Source organism: Ambystoma mexicanum, chromosome 7p (assembly GCF_040938575.1).
Source record: "Ambystoma mexicanum isolate Mex_15411 chromosome 7p, UKY_AmexF1_1, whole genome shotgun sequence".
Lineage (NCBI taxonomy): Eukaryota > Metazoa > Chordata > Amphibia > Caudata > Ambystomatidae > Ambystoma > Ambystoma mexicanum.
In genome coordinates this window covers 269,433,281-269,455,802 of record NC_090939.1, presented here as the reverse complement: position 1 = coordinate 269,455,802, position 22,522 = coordinate 269,433,281, and the positions used below count along the sequence as shown (strand labels likewise).

Below are 22,522 nucleotides of genomic sequence, written 5' to 3'. Positions count from 1 at the left end.
GAGATAAGCCTGGCTGCTCCGCTACTGCTACCACTTTGACATAGTAGTACAGGCTTGTACCAAAGGTAAAACTTGTATTGCCACCTGTAGTATTGTGTGTAGTGGTCCCTAAGGGCACTGCACATGATTCTGCCTAACAAGAGAGTCGCACAGGTTGCAGAGGGGTATTGAGGAATCAGGGGAGCAAGATGGATATTGAGGTCAACCAGTAGGAGGAGTTGAGAAGAGGAGGAAAGGAGGGAGGAGGCCAGGTCCGCGCATTCTGAGAGGAAGATGGAGGGTTGACCAGGTGGCCGATAGAAGGTGGCCAGCAGGAGTGAAGAGCTAGGAGAGAGAGAGTGCCTGCAGACCAGGCACTCAAAGTATGAGTAGGCCTGAGTGGGAATGACAGAGAAACGGATCCACTCAGGGAAGATCATTGCAACTCCCCCACCTGTTATGTTTGCTCTAGGCAGAGAGAGTATCTTGTAGCCTTCTGGGAGAAGTGTCAAAACTGAGCTATCCTTGAACCAGGTTTCAGTGAGGGCAAGAACATCAAGATCCAGGAGTTCAAGGAGGTAGCAGATGTCAAAGGAGTGTTTGATATCTGAGCAATTGTTAATCGTGGCAATGTGGAGCAGATTGCCATCAGTGAATGACATGAACCTCAATGGTAAAAAGAAGAGCCTAGGGAAAGTGTGGAGATTTTAACCAGAGAATGCAGGTTTTTGAAGCACAGTGAGGGCTAGGCATGGATGGGCCATACCATGGATTAAGCTGTACATTTGCATTGATAAGTCTGGTGAACACTTGACTCTTCTTGCTTAACCTCACTTGGGCCAACATCTACCTGTTTTTCTGCAATGCATACCCTTGCACTCCATCACACAGCAGAATGAATATATTCCTTAACCTCCAAACAAAGCTTGCGCTTCCCCACTCAGTCAGAACCTTAACCAGGATATTTGGTTTAAGTGTCATTTTGCTATCAATCCACCTACTCAACAAGTTGTCCCTTTAACTAAAGCTATACCCCTTCAACTCAGTTGCATGAGTCTGCACTGCAACACAGAGTTCCCTTGTCCCCTATAGCAGGTGGATCCATGTCTCTGAACGGTTGCAGGTTGACATCTGCCATGTTTGTTGCCACTTGGGGGTTAAGTGAAAAATGTCTTCTACCGATTGGTGCTGCAGTGCAGGTGTGTTTATATGCTCTTGTCACTGGGAAACCACCAGTTTGATCATGAAAACTATTTGCAGACTTCCATGCCTTACTGTCTTGGAGTGGGGTGGAGCAGCAGGATAACTCAGCCGATTTGAGCTTGCAAAGGAGCTTCCATCATCAGAATTCAAAATGTGTTTTGGCTCACAGGCACCCTTAGCATTTTAGTCAGTAGATGTACAATTCAATGTATTGGTCAGCATCTTTGTATTTGTTTTTATTTATACAGCGATTGACCCCTTAGCGCTTCACAGAGGTAAAATACGGAACAACAATAGAAAGTGTTGCAGAGTGTCTGGTGTGGCTAAAACTCGCTGAGTCTGTTTTCTGTCATTTTTCCATTTTTCATCAGAGACTTTTCTGTTTGCTGACACCAGCCCTGCTGAGTCTGCCCTTGCTGTTTGCCTTTTGGGACTCCGCTTCCGCTCCACGCTTGCAGCTCTCAAAAACACTGGGAGTAGCGAAGCGTGGCAGTGTTGCAGAGTATCTGGTGTCCGGTGGCCGATGGACAAGGCCATGCAGCTAAGAAGCTGCAAACAACAAAACATTCTGGACCTGCACTGCCTTCCCCCCCCCCCCCCCTGTCTGTCTCCAGTCTTCAGGGCCACAGATTGACCAAACGGCTGCAGAACCCAAGAGACATGTGTGGTGAGTACTTCCAAGATCACCACCCTGGATGTCCCCTATGTCCACAGCATGGGCCCCCTGAGTCCAGCCCTCTTTCCACCCATCTTCAGACTTTCATTGTCCCCTGCAGTTCTCTCCTCGGCAGGCGTGCGAACAAGACCCCCTAGGATCACCCCGTCCACGTGAGCACTATGCAACACAAAATATTTTTGACTCGCCGAAAGGCTTTCCGGCAAGAGACATTCTAGCTTTACGAGCGAGGCCTTTGACAGCAAACAACCAGATGAGTCAGGAGGAGGCGTCCCGACACGCGGCCTCTCACGTATGCCATACGCGATCAAGGCTCAAACCACAACATCTCGAGGGCCACGGGTCAACTACCCGCAATCTCTGTGCCTCACGCTAGGGTGTCTGCCAACTACATACTGGATGACGAAGCATTATCTGCTACTCCTACACTCAAAACCTTCAACAACAGCCTGTGCTCAGAGCCAGGCTTTCAGGTGGACACCGCTGATCACGTCTTGGGGGCCAACCCCCCAGGTACCTGTTGTCCTGGGCGACTAAGACCCTGTAGGCGTACCCCCACTGACTAGTCCAGGCCGAACGCCTAAACTTTTGGCAGAAAAGACGAGACTGAGTACTCCTAAAGCACCAGCAAGTGACACTGCGGGAGGATGTTTGGCGGGGAAAAAGAAACTGGGCAAGACATCTCTGAAACCGAGACACAAAGATAATGTATTCCACAAATTGGTAAAATGTGGACCCGTTTCTGGCCCAAAATGTACCCTCTATGTTCTCTAAGAAACCGACTACACTCACCTTCGAACCTAGCCTGGGTGATCCCTCAGACGCAGACCCTTTGGAGAGCATAGAATCGTGGAGGTAGTCCGACAGAGACCTACAGGGCCCCGTTAAGACCACGCAGTTAACCTAAACGCAATTACCCCGTTCAACTTTACTGCATCTAATCCTAGGCTCAGAAAATTACAGCCGCCCCACCCTTTGATTTCTAGTTATAAGACGCAAAGTGACGCCCAGACTCCAGATATCAACGGCGCTGGACCAAACATTCTGGTTCCCCTGGCCCCACAAACTCCAGTGGCCTTGGGTCAACCACTGGTGACACTGTGTACAACTGGGTCCAGTGCCATGGAACCCTCAGGGGTAACGGTACCCTTGCTCAGTACGAGCAACACCAAGGAGACAAATGCTTTGCTGATGCTGTCGCCTTCATCAGGGGGTCCACAGGCTTTCACCTCAGCCCCCCCAGGCAGGATTTGAACCATCTTCGACTGATCTATTTAAAGACTTGGTTTCGCCTTCATGAACAGAGGAAAATTGTGCCGCCAGTGAAGTATCGTGTTCACGCATGGACAATTCTGTCCCCACGCCTCTGGCACCCACGCAAATCGGACGGATGGCCGTCCTGAGGACCAACGAATAACCTCGCCTCATGAGAGAGAAAAACTGGACTTGTTTTCCATCATGTCCACGATTACCATCGCACTGGCGCCATTCACTAAGTTGTACGAACAGCAAAATGATACCCTTAAAGACCATAGTACCTTACTAGCCATGACACATACGAAACTTATTTTCTTCAAAGGCTTTGTCACGGCACAGGGATGAAAGCCCACGGCCCTATTGGTAGCACGACTGGCTTTAAGGAGCGTACGACCTGTACAAAATCCGTCCAGACAACTGAGTTTCTGTCGGTGGACCTGACAAAAGACACCTTGCCTGGCTGGAGATACCTAAGAATCCACAAAGAGGAAAAAAAACTCCTTTAGACTCAGGAGAAGGGCCCAAACACATGTAATGATGAGTCACTGAACAGCATCAGGGTGGCCGATGAAGGAGAAGGAGTTACCTGGAACCTGGCCTTCTCAATCTTCAACCAGCAAAAGTCATTGGGGTTCTCCAAAAGAGTTAACAGCAGCCCTGCAATTAATAACGATCAGCAACATCGTCTAGACATAAAACAGAATCCTGTGACAGCAGCACCAAAACCACCCCCTCGACATACAGTGGTAGAAACAGGCTGTAGAGGCTATACCAGCCTAACCAGGCCCCCTACGAACGCCATTGTTAACGTCTCTCTAAGTCACCCTATTATCAAACCCCTAAGCCCAACAGCATTGTTGGATTTATCAACTTAGTCGCTGAATACATCCACAAACTCTCTCCTCAGCCAAGACAGCAGCTGCTTCCTCAAATGAACCTAAGAACGACGCTGAAAAAGGAGAGATAACGACACAGTCTCCAGTTTCGCCTCCATTTATGACTTTGGCTGAGAAGAGACCGAGAGTTAAAATTGACGAACAATCAGCTACTTCGAGGGACTACAAAGTCTGTGAACAACTTGACTTACAACACAAAGCCTCCGACATTCACAGTGGAAACTTAAGAAGGTGGGAATACCTAAAACCTACAGAGTCCGGAGGACGTAGTAACAACCGGGTGGCAGTTTTTCATGGCCATAAAATCATCCGCACCCGCACCCTGAGACTAGAGAGAGTCCTGGATTGCCACGATCTTGTCATTCTTAATCGTCGTTCAGTCCTGGGACTGCTTACTTCTATCCCAAACTTAAGACAGCTACGATCCTCTGACTTTTCTTTGATTGAATTCTGAGACTAAAGACGACTAGACGCAGTGTACTTGCACATCAAGTCACCGGTAGTCAAGAATATGTTACTCGAGGCGTCCGAGAGCTTATTACTTCTAGGGTCCAACCGGATGGTCGTAAAACAGTCGGACGAGACACCACCAATCTGCCCTAAACCTACATCAGAAGCGAAGGACGTCAGCAATGTTAACAGAGGAAGATCATCAACAGCGACCAAATCATTGTGCCTGGCCTCACCAAACATATTTAAGAATCCCTTAGGGGTGGGCAGAGTCCCGTCAGGCCCAGGATTAAAAATAAATCTTGAAGGACAATCGTATGGCTGCAACCATATCTGGCTCTGAATGGAGAGCATTTTTTCTGCAGAAATTTAAGCTGCCTGAATTACACCTAAGGCAGGAGTCTCTCGATTTAAAGTTGAAGTTTCCCCTTGTCTGTTCATGGACCATCAAAGACATCATATGGGCAATTTCTCAACTTAAATTCTCAAAAGCTGCTGGACCTGACGGCTCCCACCCTGTGTATTTAAGGATGATCCCCACTTTTGGGCCAAGTATTTGTTGCCGTGCTTCCAGTCAATATTTCAATCAGGGAAAATTCCCCAATCGTGGCTTATGGCAATCGGGATTCCAATTCACAAGAAGGGTGCGTTAAACGACCCGCTAAATTTTAGGCTGATAGCCTTAATTGATATTTCAGCTAAGATCTTTGCAAAGCTGGTCTTGTGTGAATTGGAATCTTACGTTAACGCCGCCTGTATCCTCTCAAAAGCTCAGGTTGGCTTCCGCAAAGCTATGGGCACGCAGCTTAATGCAACCATTCTCGCCCATTTGTTGTCAGCTTCGCGCACAAAGCCCAACGGTACAATCTATATGGCATCTTTAGATCTATCAGCGGCATTTGATAGCCTATTACGCAATCGCCTTTGGAAGAAAATGCTGTGTTATGGCATTCCTTCTGAACTGGTTGCGATAAAAGCTGCCCTTCATCAAAATACCTCGTATAGGGTGCGTATCAATTCAGACGGTCTGCTATCTGACAGCATCCCGACAAAAATCGGTGTGTAACAGGGCTGCAACCTGGCTGCTGTACTTTTCAACTTGTACTTGGCTGACATTGAGCAAATATGTGAGGGAACGCACACATTCCCGGTAAAACTGGGTAAGCTGCGTCTCCACTGGTTGGCATTTGCCGACGACGTCATCCTATTTGACAGAGTACCCTTTGGACTTCAAAATAAATTAAACATCTTTTATGAATACTGTAAATTGAACAACTTGAATATTAATTCGGATAAATCTCACATCATAGTTTTCTCTCCAAAGAAGAAAAATCTGCGTTTTAAGTATGAAATAAATGCCCATTGGATTATGATGAAGGAAGAGATTACGTACCTGGGGTACCCTGTGTCAAGTAGTATGTCCGTCGGTAGGGTGGCGGATAGTGTTCGAGACCAAGCTAAACCACTTGTCAGCACAGATGCAGATTATTTTCTTAAGATATTGCAAATACTCGCTTTTTGCCCCTTCTGAACTACTATACTATGAAGGTAGAACCTATCCTATTTTATACTTTGGATGTCTGTCTGGTACAGCTAGGGCCTCTTTTGAATCTTCAAGGCAAGCTCTGGAAAAGGTTTCTAGGGCTTCCTGGGTATTTGCCCAACCCAGTTCTCTTTCACAAATTGGGACTTTATTCCTTATCAGACAAATATGATTGGCGTAGGTTGAACTCACTAAGTAAAATGACCTCGCCCCGCTAATTCTTTGTCAGCTCAATGCTAAGGGAAGCCCATCCAATTTCAATGGTTGAATTCAAGTTACATATGGGGGCAATTCTGAGTTCTCCAGCATGGGGCCCCGCATGGATTCACATGCTCATGAATATTCCCCGTCGTCAGGCTGGGAATCCTCGGTAAAGAAAAAATCAGTATCAGTTTTGTTTCTGATCTGTCTTTCTTAGTAGTAACCAATCACTGATCTCTGGGTCATACTGCCCCTAGCCAATGACTGCCCTCACCCTAAGCCCCGCCTCTGGCAGCCATACTCAGATTTTTACCGCACGCTCAAATGTTGGGAGTCCTCGTGTTTAGCTCTCAAGTTTTTTTTTTGCTGCATTTTCACGTTTTTTCAGGAGAATTTCTAATTTTTTCGGTTTAATCGAGCCTCAAGCTCCACCGTTTCTACTTCCGATAACGGGGACCCATTTCGGAATTCTTCTACGCCCCTCAAGGGTGAAGTTTTCGTCGAGTTTACACTTCTTGGAGGATTCCGGAAGATCTGCGGCCTACCTCAAGACATGGCCCAGGACAAAGGGAGCTCGACGCCTGGATCCAAGCTGTTCAGGAACTGCCCTGGATGCGGATTATATAACGTTTTCAAGGAGGACGAGCATTCGCAATGTCTCTACTGCCTCCATGTTCGTCGAGTTTACACTTCTTGGAGGATTCCGGAAGATCTGCGGCCTACCTCAAGACATGGCCCAGGACAAAGGGAGCTCGACGCCCGGATACAAGCTGTTCAGGAACTGCCCTGGATGCGGATTATATAACGTTTTCAAGGAGGACGAGCATTCGCAATGTCTCTACTGCCTCCATGTTCGTCGAGTTTACACTTCTTGGAGGATTCCGGAAGATCTGCGGCCTACCTCAAGACATGGCCCAGGACAAAGGGAGCTCGACGCCCGGATCCAAGCTGTTCAGGAACTGCCCTGGATGCGGATTATATAACGTTTTCAAGGAGGACGAGCATTCGCAATGTCTCTACTGCCTCCATGGGGACAAGACGCACATGGAGAAGGACTGTGCGTTCTTCAAGAACCTTTTGGAACGGACCAAACATGATCGTCATTCCCGCCTCGCCACCTGGCTGGAGAAGGGCACAGCAAGTGAGAAGGCGAAGAACTCTGAGCGGGCTTCTAAGTCCTTTGAGGGCGCCCCGGCGACGGGGGCCCAACAAAAGGCCAAACATTGCGAGTCCGCGGGCTCCAGGAGCGCCGAAAGGTCAGGCTCTTCGGTTGCCAAGCAGGGCGCTACTTCCCCGGCACGTTCGACCACGAGCCAGCGCTCTGGGTCGGGGAAGAGGAAGTCCGAGAACCCGGGTAGGCCGGTCGATCTCGAAGGGGGAGTGAGGCGTTGACCCCCCCCAAGGCGAAGGCCCAGGACGCAACTAAGGTGGTGAGGGCCTTGATCCACCAGGCTAAGCCCTCTACCGAAGTGGTCTCTGCGACCCCGGCGGAGCCGGCTGAGACTACGCCAATGGAAACGGCCTCTGGGCCCAGAGTATCCCTGCCACCGCGGAGGGAATCCTCTTTCCAGCCCATCGCTAAGATCCCCGTGAAGCCCCCGGCTGAAAAAGAGGGGGGGGGGGCGGTGGCCGTTACAGACTCGGAGTCAGCCTCTGAGGAGGAACTGGAGGAGACAGAGAGGGGCCTCAACGAAAGATCCATAGGCCTCAGCAAGAGGTTCATAAACCTCAATGAGAGGTTCGAGAAGGTTCGATCCCAGGGGACGGTCCCTACTGACGTGATCGATGAAAGCGACGTGGACGACAAACGGGGCCCACGGGAACGCCCATCCCATCAGTCGCAGCCATTGCCCGAGCCCCAGGATAGCTCGGCGGCCATTTTGTTGGCAATCCAATCCTTATGTACCGAGATAAGGACGCGATTACCACGCACCCCGACGGAGGAGCCAGAACCAGGCCCGTCGGGAAGCCCTCCGAACAAGCGGAGGAGAGTCCACCCTGCCCCGCCCTTCGTGCCTGCGAGACCGGCGGACCCCTCATCCCCCTCACCGGGAGAGGATACGGCGACAGGGACGGACGACGACGACGGCGGCGATGACACGGCGGACATCCCGTCATCGCCTCCCCCGTGGGCGTCCCCAGCCGACGAGGTTGGCTGTTTCCACGCCATGATAACCAGGGCATCCGAGCTCTTCCAGCTCTACCCTGAAGAACAGAAAAAGGAGGGGTTTCTGTACCAGCGACGAGAGGCTAAGAGGAAGATGGTCCTCGCGGTACCTTTACCCGATGACATCTGGGACGAGGGGCTTGCTGTCCTCAAGAACCCTGCCACGACACCCGCCAAGAGGGACAGGTACGAGAAGAAGAGTCCCTGATGCCGCCCCCTTGTGCCTCAGGGCCCAGCCCACGCCGGACTCGGTCGTCTCGGCAGCGGCTAAGAAGAAGGCAGCGGGCGCGGCGGCTTCAACTTCCACCTCCCCGCCGGACAGCGAGGGTAAGAAGTTGGACTCTATGGGACGAGTCATCTTGTCGGCGGCGACGCGATTAAGGCGGCCAATGCCTTAGCGATCGTGGCCCGCTACGACGGGGAGCTCTGGTTCAAGATGGCTCCCCTGCTAGATTTCCTGCCAGATGACAAAAGGGCAGAGGCCCTAGAGATTCTGCAGGAGGGCGAGGTGGCGTTGGATCACGCCATTACGGTGGCAACGGACATTGCCAATACCGGATTTCGCCAACTGGGCAACAGGGTTTGCCTCCGACGACGAGGATGGCTCAAGGCGACAGACTTTCGCCAGGACGTCCAGACCAGCGTGTTGGACATGCCGTTCGACGGCAACAACCTCTTTGGTAAGGCAGTGGATGAGTCTCTACAGGCCATCAAGACCGTCTCGGAGACGGCCCGGGCCCTTGGGGTGCTTCAGCAGTGACGGCCCTTTGGGAGCTCTGGAGGCAGACAGGGTGCCTCCAAAGGATCCAGCGATGGCTCCTCCACCTACCGCCAGGCGGCCCGCTCCTCTTCCCAGGAGGCCTACAGAGGTCACGGCAAACAAGGGGGCTACCGCCGTCGTCGCCAAGGAGGCCAAGGCGGCAAGGCCGCCTCCAAGCAAGAATGACCCGGCCGTGTGGTCCGGCCCCCACCGAAGCACCCCGGTGGGTGGCCGGCTGACAAAGTTTGTTGGCGTGTGGGAGTACATCTCCACCGACCGTTGGGTGTTGGACACACTGGCCAACGGGCACTCGCTGGAATTCCAAAAGAAGTGCCCTTGCATTCCTCCCGTGGCCAGGAAGGAAAACCATGTCCCTCAACTGTTGTTGGAGGCAAGGGCGATGCTCAAAGGTGCCATCGAGCTCGTCCCCAGAAGGCTCCGGGGCTTCGGAGTGTACTCAAGGTACTTCCTCGTCAGGAAGAAGACAGGCGGTTGGCGCCCCATCCTGGACCTGCGCCGCTTAAACAAGTACATCAAGGCGCAGAAATTCAGGATGGTCACCCTCCAGCACGTGCTGGGACAGCTGGAGGAAGGCGACTTCCTATCGTCTTTGGAACTGGAGAACACTTACTTCCACATCCCTATTCTAAAAAGGCACAGGAAGTTCCTCAGGTTCGTGGTTCAGGGACGCCACTACCAATTCAGGGCCCTACCGTTCGGATTAAAGTCGGCACCCAGGGTTTTCACCAAGTGCCTGCCACCAGTGGCGGCGCGGCTGCGTCCGCACGGGATCCATGTTTACCCCTACCTGGATGACTGGCTAAACCGGGCAAGGACAAGGGAACTTGCCGTCGAACACACGGCGAGGACCGTCCGGTTGCTCACGGAGCTGGGGTTCGCCATCAACTACCACAAATCCCACCTGCTTCCATCACAGATAGCCCTGTTTCTGGGAGCGAAGCTCGATACAGTGGGGCAATTGGCCTCCCCTTCAGAGGAGAGGACCAAGACCATCCTGGGAAAGGTGCGGCGCCTGCTAACCACGGATGTGGCCAGGGTGAGGTCCATCAAGTCCCTCCTCGGGATGATGTCCTCATGCATCTACCTTGTACCCCTTTGCAGACTTCGAATGCGTCCGCTACAGGAGTTTCTCGACGCCCGCTGGCTCCAAGCGAGGGGCTGTTTAGAGGACAGGATCCCTCTCGACGAGGAGTTCTGTCGGGCGATCTTATGGTGGGGCATCCGTGCTCACCTCACGACAGGCATGGAATTTCAAATACCGGCGTTTCAGGAGACGGTGACAACGGACACCTCTCTGGAGGGTTGGGGGGGTCCACACCGGAGACCTCCACGCAGGAGGCCTTTGGCTCCCGGAGGAGAGGTCTCTCCACATCAACATTCTGGAGCTCCGAGCAGTGTTCTGGGCTCTCAAGTTGTTCCTTCCGTCCCTCAAGGGCAAAGTGGTGAGGATCTTCACCGACAACACCACCACGATGTTCTATATACGGAAGCAAGGAGGCACCAGATCCCCAGCCCTATCCAAGGAGGCCCAGGATCTGTGGCACTGGGCCGTCGCCCAGGGGATGTTTCTGGTTCCCTTCCACCTGGCAGGAATAAAAAACAACATTGCGGACTCACTCAGCAGGGAGCTGCGCTCGTGCCACGAGTGGGAACTGCGCCAGGACCAAGTGGATCGACTCTTCCAATGATGGGGCAAACCCCAGATCGACCTGTTCGCGACGGCGACGAACTCCAAGTGCCAGAGGTTCGCCAGCAGGTTCCCACAGCCGAGGAGCATGGGCGATGCTTTCTTGTTCCCTTGGGAAGGCCTGTTTCTATACGCGTTCCCTCCGTTGCCGTTGCTGCTCCGCCTCATCAACCAGCTCAAGAAGTCCAGGTGCAGGATGATCCTCGTCGCACCGGCGTGGCCGAGGCAGATCTGGTTCCCGGACCTTCTGGACTTGTCAACGTCCCCACCAGTCAAGCTGCCGGTGGACACGGATCTTCTCTCCAGGGAAGGAGGCGCCATTCTCCATCACGACCCACAGTCGCTGAACTTGCAGGTCTGGCTCCTGCAGCACTAGAGTTTGGAGGGTACGATATCCCGGCCGATTGCAGAGAGGTTCTTGCAAAGGCCAGGGCGTCCTCGACTCTCAGAAGATTTACCCTCTGCGGATTACGGCCCCTCAAGTGCTGCCGTACCTACTGTCGCTGGCCAAAGCTGGACTGGCTCACGCCTCCATAAAAATACATCTGGCTGCCATCTCCCCATACACCAGGTCTACGTGACAGGCGTCCTTGTGGTATCATCGCCTGGTAAAGGAATTCATGAAGGGACTTTTCCGATCATTCCCGCCGGTGAGGGCCCCTGCCCCGGCGTAGTAACTTAATGTGGTGCTGACCAGGCTCATGGGAGCCCCATTCGAGCCTATGCATTCGGCGCCTTTGAAGTTCCTGTCATGGAAGACAGCGTTCCTCGTGGCCATCACCTCTGCACGACGAGTGGGAGAGATTCAGGCCCTATCTTGCAAGCCTCCATACTTGACTTTTCATGACACGAGGGTAGTGCTGAGGACGCATCCCTCCTTCATGCCCAAGGTGCCGTCGGTGCCACCTCAATGAGCCCTTGGTGTTACCAGTTTTCTTCCCGTCACCTTCGACGCCGGCCGAGAGGACTTTGCACTCACTGGATGTAGCTAGAGCGCTCAAGTTCTACGTGAACCGCACGAAGAGTTTTCGGAAGACGTCACAACTGTTCGTGAACTTTGGGTCTGTGAATCAACGGAAGGCTCTCTCAAAGACTTCCATTTCCAGATGGCTCTCCGGCTGCATCATGCATTGTCACCGGTTGGCAAACCGACCACTGCCCGGCCGTCCGAGAGCCCATTCCACCAGAGCGATCGCTGCTACCACGGCGTTCCTGTCTGGTGTGCACCTGCTGGACATCTGCAGGACCGCTACGTGGCGGTCGACGCACACCTTCACAAGATTCTACTGCGTCGATCGGGACTCCAGGGGGGAGTCCAGGGTCGGCCAAGCAGTGCTGCGCAACCTGTTCGCTTAAGGTGAGCCTGTTGAGGAGGTAAGAGATGCTTAATGTTGAGTTGTTGTATTGCTTAATGTTGAGCCTGTTGCCACCTCCCGTGGTTGTGCATGTGTATACTGCTATGTATTCTTTTATTCATGAGCATGTGAATCCATGCCAGACCCCATGCTGGAGAAGGAACAAGTTACTTACATGTAACTGTTGTTCTCCAGCATGGGTCTAGCATGGATTCACATGCAAACCCACCCACCTACCCCTCTGCGGCTCTTCACTTGGTCATACTGCCACTTGGCGTGCTACCAAATCTGAGGATGGCTGCCAGAGGCGGGGCTTAGGGAGAGGGCAGTCATTGGCTAGGGGCAGTATGACCCAGAGATCAGTGATTGGTTACTACTAAGAAAGACAGATCAGAAACGAAACTGATACCGATTTTTTCTTTACTGAGGATTCCCAGCCTGACGACGGGGAATATTCATGAGCATGTGAATCCATGCCAGACCCATGCTGGAGAACAACAGTTACAGATAAGTAACTTGTTCCTTCCCTGAACATGTCCCAACAGGATTTAATTGACACTCCACGGAAAGTTAAAGTTAGATTCTTTCGGAATGCATGGGCACACAACACAGACTTGATCTCAGGTTATTCCTCTTTCCACACATATGCAAAATGTAGGCAGGCTGTTTCGCCTAGCTTGCCATATCTATTGTGCTTCCCTGATCAGCACGCCCGTAGGACTTATGAGATTTCGTCTGGATCTAATCCACACGGGAGCCCGAATTGGCAATTGGACTGGGTACAAAGGGTTGGGGCTGTGGGACACTTGTTGGTTTTGTTCTAGGGTTGGGGAGCGTGAAACACTGGAACATCTAACTATGCAATGCACCCACTTCACTCCTAAAAGGCTCCTTTGCTTGGGGCCTTACTTTCTCAAATACCACCACGGAGCGTGAGCTGATCTGGTTACGTTGTATGTGAGCCAGTCCAATGCCATCATGCTGGCTATAGTGAGATTGGTGAACATAATTGAGAAAGATCTTTTGTATTTAAATAAGTTGCTATTATCAAGGGAGGCAATAGAGGTCTAATGTAGTAATTGGTAATTATTACGGTGAAAGACTTTTCTGAAAATCAAAGAACTTGCCTAAATTGTTTAAATTGTTTTAAAGTGTTTTAACGTAGTAAGTGCTAGATGATTTGTATGCTAATATGTGCTGTACATATTTTTTGGGAAATTGAAAATCGAATATAGTATGCATGTATTCATGTTGTTGTTTAGGAATGAAGTGATGTTGTGTTATTAATGTGAAATCTAATAATTTTTGTTAAAGGTGTAAATTTATTTTTGCTACCAAAAAACAAATAAATATAAAAATGTAAAGAGTCATCGGTTCGCGAAGTGGGCTGTGAGGGTAAATCCAAAAAAACCTTGCCTGGTCACAGCTGGCTGGACCTGGCTTTCTGGAGCTTTTGCTAGCAACCCACCAGCTCACCTAAAGGAGTACATCAAGAGGAACGATTTCCAAACGCTCTTTCATCCGTGCCATGAACCTTAAAGCTTGCTTCTTGGAACACCAGGGGGTTTGGTCATCCGACTAAACCAAGCGAAATCAACTTTGGGGAGTGTGACCTGATTTGCCTGCAGGAGAACTGGCTGAGGAAAAAGCCAGTTCTGGACGGGTTTGAAATATCCATCATCCCCGCTTCTAAAGGGCCTGCGGGCCGTCGCTTTGCGTGTCTCCTGGTTGGGGTGAAATCAGGGAGCCCCATTTCCCTTTTAAACTCTACATCAACAAATGTGTTAACACAAGAAGTAGTAGTTGGTTGGAACCACGAGGCAGTACCAACCATGTCCAATGACGTGAACAAAATCATCATTATTAACATGTATTGGAATTCTGTGTTGATTACAACGGAAGCATTTATCAATCAGGTCACTGACCTACTGGATGACGCTTTCATTAATCAGCAGAGCACCCACGTTGTCATCTGTGGGTACCTTAATATCCCGGACTTGGTAAATAACAAAAAGCAAACTGGTGCATGGAACATCTGCAACCCCCACTCCATCAAGCAGAATTCATGATCTATCCTTATGGACTCTAGAGACATGCACCTGCTTAATGGCAACTGTCAAGGGGACCTCCCTTCTCAGGCAACGTGGGAGCAAAGAGGTTCTACTTCGGTCTTGGATTACATTTGTTTCAAATAACTTTCTGTCCCTGGTTAAGCAATTCCAGGTCATAAAGACAACAAACGGTGACCATCTACTGTTTCTGGAATGGCTGTCACCAGTGATCTTGATCAGGGATCGGATGTCAATATCACTTGTTACCTGCAACGGCGGTCTCTGCTTGAAATTATCCAGCATAAAAGTCTTAACATCTAAATTGGGTCGCACAGGGTCTTCGGTGGAATATTCACCACTTTTGGAACAATTTTGTTATTGTCCGAAGAAGAGTTTGACTGTTCAAAACCACCAGCATTCTTTCGACACCAAAGTGATGGGTCGAAGAAAGGAGGGGTGAAATTTGCTACGCATAGCGGTTAGATCTGGTCTAGCTAATGATCATAGTACAGCTCTTACTGCTAAATCAAGGTATGAAAACTGGCTCATAGTCTCTGAACACCAGCGGTACCAGAATGACTCAGAATCCATGCTAAAAACATTGGCTGACAAAGACCCAAAGAAATTCTGGTCATTGATGAAACCTGAAGAATCTGCTTCTAACCTAGACCAATCAAACCCTATAAGCGAGGCAACTTGGTTGAACCACTTCAGCACCCTATACTACGTGAACTGTGACACCAACAAAATCATCGACTTTAACCGCAACTCCTACCTGACTGAATGCCGCATTTCTAGGTTAAACAGCCTAGAAACGATCGGCTGCTCCCTTGAGCAACTAACGTCCAACCCATTACGGGTTAAAAGAAAACTCCAGGACAGCAACTGGATTTCAACACAAGAGATGGCAAATACATACCACTCGGTAGCCCATTTACCTTCAGAATCTTGGAAACTCAACTCACCACGTGAATATCTAAAGCAATTCCCTTATAAAAGGGTCAGAGACTTATTCCTGAGGACTCGTTTGAACTTGCATCCGACCAACGAGATTCGGGCAATCCGTGGTCAATCATCGGAGAACTATTGTCGTCACTGCAACAACGCAACTACAACTGAAACTCTTTCTCTCATAATGACATTCTGTCAAGCCTTAACTGTTGAACATTCTTTTCATCTAAGAACGTTCTTTTCAGACTTTGAAATTTCTGATACGGACGGTTGGTGGAAGCCTTTAATGACAGGACGCAAGATCAAGTACGTTATTGCAGTAGTCAAATTCTTGATCGACATCCTTCCAGAGATTGGAAATGTAAAGTTCTCCTGATTGTCTGGGATGGACACATATATATTTGTCTGTTTTTTCTTTTTTCTTTTCATCACCATCTACTCAATTTTACTTATTTAACTTTATGGAAATGCTGTTGTAATTTTGCAAAGAAATTGTTCATTTAATTTCAATGCAAGTAAATAAAAAATAGAATGTGACAATAAATCAGTTAGCAAGCAGGTGCTGATTTCTCCTGCATGGGGTCTGGCATGGATTCACATGCTCCTGAATATTCTGCGTCGTCAGGCTGGGAATCCTTGGTAAAGAAAAAATCTGTTTCAGTTTCGTTTTTGAATTGTCTTTCTCCTAATGACCAATCATTGCACATCAACGTCCTGGAGCTTCGAGCTGGGTTTTGGGCCCTCAAGTCATTCATTCCGTCCCTCAAGGGCAAGGTGGTGCGGGTCTTCACCGACAATACCACCAGGATGTTCTACATTCGGAAGCAGGGGGGCACCAGATCCCCAGCTCTCTCCAAGGAAGCGCAGGACCTATGGCACTTGCTACGAGTGGGAACTTCAGCAGGATCAGGTGGATCTACTGTTTCAACGATGGGGCAATCCCCAGATCGTTCTGTTTGCGACGAACACCAAGTGCCGGAGGTTCGCCGGCAGGTTTCCCCAGCCGGGGAGCTTGGGGATGCATTCTCATTCCACTGGGATGGCCTGTTTCCACTGTTGCCATTGCTCCTGCGACTCATCAGTCAACTCAGACGGTCCCAGTGCAGGATGATCCTCGTCGCACCGTTGTGACCGAAGCAGATATGGTACCCGAACCGTCTGGACATGTCAGCTTCCCCTCCAGTCAAGCTTCCGGTGGACACAGAACTTCTCGCCAGGCAAGAAGGTGCGATTCTGCACCATCACCCGGGGTCACTGAACCTGCAGGCCTGGCTCCTGCAGCGCTAGAGTTTGGAGGATACGAGATCCCGGCGGACTGCAAGGAGGTACTTGCCAAGGCCAGGGCTTCTTCTACTCTGAAGTGCTACGGACATAAATGGAAGAGGTTCACCGTCTGGTGCCGTGCACAGAAGATAAATCCTCTACGCCCCCTCAAGTGCTGCCGTACTTGCCGTTGCTGGCCAAGGCAGGGCTGGTGCATGCCTCTATCAAGATCCATCTGGCGGCTATCTCCTGCTACACCTGAACTCATGGGCGATCGTCACTGTGGTCGCATAGTCTGGTTAGGGAGTTCATGAAAGGACTTTTCTGCTTGTTCCCACTGGTGAAGGCTCTGGCCCCGGCGTGGGAGCTCAATGTGGTCCTGACTAGGATGATGGGTCCTCCGTTCGACCCTCTGCATTCAGCACCTCTGAGATTCCTATCGTGGAAGACAGCCTTTCTGGTGGCCATCACCTCTGCACGACGAGTGGGAGAGATCCAGGCCCTCTCCTGTAAGCCTCCGTACTTGACATTCCACGTAACAAGGATCGTGCTGAGGGCGCACCCCTCCTTCATGCCCAGGGTGCCGTTGGACTTCCATCTCAACAAGCCCTTGGTGTTACCCGTTTTCTTCCCATCGTCGGTTGAGCGGACTTTGCACTCGCTGGATGTGGCTAGAGCGCTCAAGTTCTACGTGGACCGCACAAAGTGTTTTAGAAAGACATCGCAGCCATTTGTGAACTTTGGTCCTGTGAACCAAGGGAAAGTCCTCTCCAAAGCTTCCATTTCCAGCTGGCTCTCCGGCTGCATCACCCATTGTCACCGGTTGGCAAACCGACCGTTGCCTGGCCGTCCGAGAGCCCATTCGACCAGCGCGATCGCTGCAACTAGGGCCTTCCTGTCTGGTGTGCCCCTGCTGGACATCTGCAGGTTTGCTACGTGGAGGTCGACGCACACCTTCACAAAATTTTACTACGTCGACCGGGATTCCAAGGAGGAGTCCAGAGTCCGACCAAGCAGTGCTGCGCAACCTGTTTGCTTGAAGGTGAGCCTGGTGAGAAGGAAAGAGATGCTTAATGTTGAGTTGTTGAAATGCTTAATGTTGAGCCTTGCCACCTCCCGTGGTGCTATAATACTGCTATGTATTATTTTATTCATGGGCATGTGAATCCATGCCAGACCCCATGCTGGAGAAGGAACAAGTTACTTCCCTGTAACTGTTCACCAGCATGGGTCTGGCATGGATTCACGTGCAAACGCTCCCGTCTACTCCTCTGCGGCTCTTCTCTTGGTCCTACTGCCACTTTACGTGCTACAAAATCTGAAGATGGCTGCCAGAGAGGCTTAGGTAGAGGGCAGTCATTGGCTGGGGCAGTATGACCGAGAGACCAGTGATTGGTTATTAGGAGAAAGACAGTTCAGAAACGAAACTGAAACTGATTTTTTTACTTTACCGAGGATTCCCAGCCTGACGACGGGGGAATATTCATGAGCATGTGAATCCATGCCAGACCCATGCTGGAGAACAACAGTTACAGGTAAGTAACTTGTTCCTAAGTCAAGATGTGAAAAGAGAAAATTAAGTCAGAGATCGAATAGAAAGAGGGAGGGCATTCCAGTGATTAGGGGCGAGAAGGAGCAGAAATGAGATGAGGCACAGGGAGGATGAGGGACACCCAGCAGAGAGCATGGGAGCAAGGATGACGAGAAGTAGAGTAAAAGGAGACTAAAGACCAGAGATAGGGGGAAGCAAGGCATTAAAGACATTTAAATACTACGCAGAGAGATGAGAATAGGAGCCAGGCTTCTAACTTAAGCCACCAAAGAGAATGTAAAGCAGAAGAAATAGAATGATGAGGAGTTGGAGTGCAAGAACAAGGATTGTGGAGTGGGGCAAGACGATAAACAGGAAGACCAAGTAGTAGAGGACAACAATAGAATATACTAGAGAAAACCAAGGACGAAATTAGTGTTTTGGACACATGAAAAGTTAAGAACCAGTGGGCTTTACGAATATTGAACAGTTTAGATATGCAGGAGCGGGAGATAGAATAAATGTGAGATAAGAAAGAAAGAGCCGAGTCAAAAATGCCTCCAAGGTTGCGAGCCAAGGCAGAGATGGCGAGTAAGGAAGGACGAAAAGAGATGGTTTGATGAATGGAGGAAGAGGGCATTTGGACCACTGGACAGTATTGCCATTCAAGATAAGACAACTCTTAATAAATATGTTTGTGTCAGACTTGTCTATATTTAACAAAAGAATTAGTCATCAGTACAACACCAGTTGATGGTGCCTATAACAGTTAGCATGGCTGTGTTTAAAATTCTCTACTCAGTTATTCACACCGACACAAGATAATCTCATGAAATCGGACCCACTTTAAGATGTCAGAGGTTGCTATTGGGTAAGACCAAAATACTTTGTGCTTTTCTTACAATCATCATTGGCACATTTCTAAAACAACCCAGAGTAAACTTTTGGAGAGCAGGTGCCGTTTTGGACACGAAACGTGATGACGTCACGCGCAGCGCACCTGTGACATCACCACGCTAATATAAACAGAATCCAAAATGCCGCCAACGTTTACATTTGGAACGCCGTTCTGATTGCGGCTGATTTTCTGACAGGATACTTGTGATGAATCAACTTCCGGGGGAACCAGTGGTCCAGAGATCTATATCGATTTCTAAACCATCAATCAGCCCCACACCTCCAGTACACCAGAAGGGATGTGAACCGATTGGAATACAAACCTCCTTGTCCACTTTTGGTAACGTGGATGGAACAGCAGGCTTATCCCCTCAAGGTCGTAGATTGTTGGATAGTTGCAACACAGCGAAAATACAATTATTACCCAATGATAATAGGGACTGTTTAGTCAAGGTTGTATACAAATATCTATTTTATTATTATTACAACAGACAGTTCTAGCACACTAGAAAATACAGCCCACCTTGTAAAGGAACAGAGGACAGACAGCTTCACAAAGGAAAGGGATGCACTCTGGATACTGCAGAAGGGTAGCCGTTAAAGCAATCAGTCTCAACTGTTCAATGTTATTTGGTTTCAGCACCAAGGGATCAAGGGGTCGTAAATGTCACTAGGGGCCTTCAGAGAAGCACCAGGGGGACATAACCACAATGTACCTGGTGCTTGAGATGATCTTGCTTCTCGACAGCGTCAAGTCGGTTCGAGGACGCTTTGCAGCTCCTGCGACAGAGTTCAAGATGGGAGACACCTGCAGGTGTCAGGCGGCAGGCAGTTCGGCAAGCAACTTGGACGGACGGCTGCAGGCTGGCTTACACGACGGCTTGGGTCAAGAATTGTCTCTGTGCTGGTTGGCAGATCTGGAATGCTGATCGAAGTGTTTCGGACAGCTTTAGTGACTGCAGCGTGACAACAGTCAGTGGTGCAGCCGGTCGCGGTTCGAGAGCTCGACTACCTCAAAGATGTCCTCAAAAGATGGCCGCTGGTTTGGGCTTGTTGTGGCACTCCTCCTAGCTTCTTCGCAGGGCTTGTGTCGTCCTTTCAGGTGGACGGCTCAAAGCTGAGTGGGTTTGCAGGCAATGGCCTTGTCCTTTGTTCAGATACTCTCTGACACTACCCATCCTGCTGGCAGAACCTAGCAGGGCACGCTGTGTGCGGGCTGGGTACCAGTTCTAGAACTGCTGGATGGGTGCTGAGAGTCCTGTATATCCCTCTGTTCCCTTGGAGATGTTTAGGGGAGGGATCTTGCTTCCCTCTTGGAAATCCTGCCCTTCCTTCACTGGCAGAAGCTGTCAGGCAGACTGTACCTTCAGCCAAGGTCCAACTGAGTCCTTCTTACTCCTTTCAAAGTCGTCAGATGATCTGCTAAGTGAGGAGCTCAGCCCTCTTTTAAAGCCAAATGGGCCCGAGTGATTGGTGCAGGCTAAGCCTACCTTAATGAACCAATACTGGGTCCCTACCAACAATCTTCTGTTATGCCTGAGGTCAGGACCAGAGTGCTTTGAACAGGAAAGGTAAGAGGTGACATGTACTTCTAACTCCCACTTATATTCATGTCTGTTTTAGATCAAAGTGTCTCTGGTTAACTCAGACCTCTGTGGCTCTTGTTCCAAGCACATGTCTCCCCTGACGTTTGTGGTGAGAACAGACTTTTGTCTCCCTCAAATCACATACTTTGTCTCTCTGAAAGGGGTCCGCTCTACAGGGGTTGCCTGTGGTAAATTGTGGACCCAGACATGCCATTCACTGTCCTTCATACAAAGAAGTGGGAGCTAGCTTCAAAATGACATATTGCATAACCAAGAGATGTTAGTACTGCCATCCTCTTGTCCATTTTGCGAGCAAGCCTGTCGCAGGTCTGTTCCAATTAACTGCTATTAGTATACGCTGCCACCAGCAGTTTAGACAATAGGAAGTCAGATCCATGGAGCCTTTATTTTAATTAGGCTGCCCATGGCTGGAGGAAGGTGTCGCCTTCCCCCTTCTTGAGATGCTTTGATATACCTGTGGCTGTCACATTCCAGCTGAACATGACAGGGGAGGACTGCGCCTGTAGGCTGCGGCTGTGTCCTCCCGGTGTGCACATGACTATGCATCTGTCGTGCGGTGAGCAGGGAAAATGTGTGCGGGATGGCCTCACACATTTTCGGCGGTTGATCTACCATCATTCATATCCCAACTCACCGTAATACTCAATTTACGCCAGCCTACAATCAGAGTTGATTGGAGTGTTGTAGGTAAGACTGTTGTGACTTTGCATCTGACCTTTTCCGTTACAAGTCTGTCAAGTCCTTTGATTATTGCAAACCCATCTTAAGGGTAGGAAAAAGCAAACATCTTAGTTGTCTCTAGTTCTGACCTTATGTCCTGAGTTGAGCAATGAAAGAAAGTGCGTTGAGGCAGTTGACCCCTTTTGAAAAGACAATTTTTTCCTCTCTCGAAACAAGAGTTCAGATGTATAAAATATACATATTCCTTATGGTGCCTTATAACTTTTTCCAGTCCTCCTTTATTTAAATCTCTCGTTGGGGAACATTTCCTATCACACTAATAAGACTTGGCTCGCTTCGGTAACTAACTATAGACCATAAGTAGCATTTTACTACAGATAATGATTTTTTATTTATATAGTGCTTTCACCAGTGTTGCACATAGAACATATTTACATACAATTCTCACCCTTCCAAAGTTAGTACTCCTTTATCGACCTTGGAAAGATGAAAGGTTGATTTGACCTTACCGGGATTTGAATCTGCGACCTGTAGATCAGACGGAGTATGCAGCAGCGAGCGCTCAACCCACTGAGCTATCTTATATACAGATAAATGCAGGCTTTACTGGAGAGGTTGTTGCATGAACTTTTATCCATATCTGGTGGTCTGCCAAGCTAAGATTTTTGGATGAAATAGGCCTTTAAACCATATCAAAAAACGTTTTTGCCGAAAACACCTGATCTACACTTGTTAATGATCGCTTGTGCAATGGGCCATCCTTTGTCCCTGAAGGATATTTTAGTCACAAGAGATTTTTTGATAACAGGACTTCTGAACCCCTCCTATTGTAAATACTCATATATCCTGGAAGCCTACATGTTTGGCTCACTAGAATTTGTGAAATGCTTATTTGTAAGAAGATTGCATATGTTTTGCCTGATTCCCACCAGAGTTGGAGCTCCTTCCTAAAGTATGTGAAGACTCACAATTAAGATTTGACATGCTCTGCATTGGGATTTCTCAAATGGTGAACTGTGAACTTTTTCCTTTTTGAATTTGATAAACATGAGATCAGTGCTGTGGAAAGGGGTCATTTAACCTTTATCTTTTATGTTGTATTTTATTGGCTTAGTTATAATTAAAAGATGTTTCATCTCATTTACCAATGTCTAGGATACCTGGTTCAAGTTTGTCAGCAAGTGTTCCCTGTTTTTCTTATCAATTTGCTTCACATTGACTAAATCAGCAAAAACTGCATGCTCATTCAGTGCCCAAAGGATCATGACACCTGAGGATATCCATTTAGCACAGTGAATGTCTGCTACACAATCACTAATTGAAAGCTAAGAACTTTAGAATAACAC

At 49.3% G+C, this 22,522-nt stretch overlaps 1 protein-coding gene across 1 annotated transcript in view; it reads left to right on the top strand.

Moving 5' to 3' along the window:
• URB1 (URB1 ribosome biogenesis homolog) overlaps positions 1-22,522 on the top strand; it is a 2,274,827-nt gene that overhangs the window by 1,467,566 nt on the left and 784,739 nt on the right. The window lies entirely within an intron of this gene.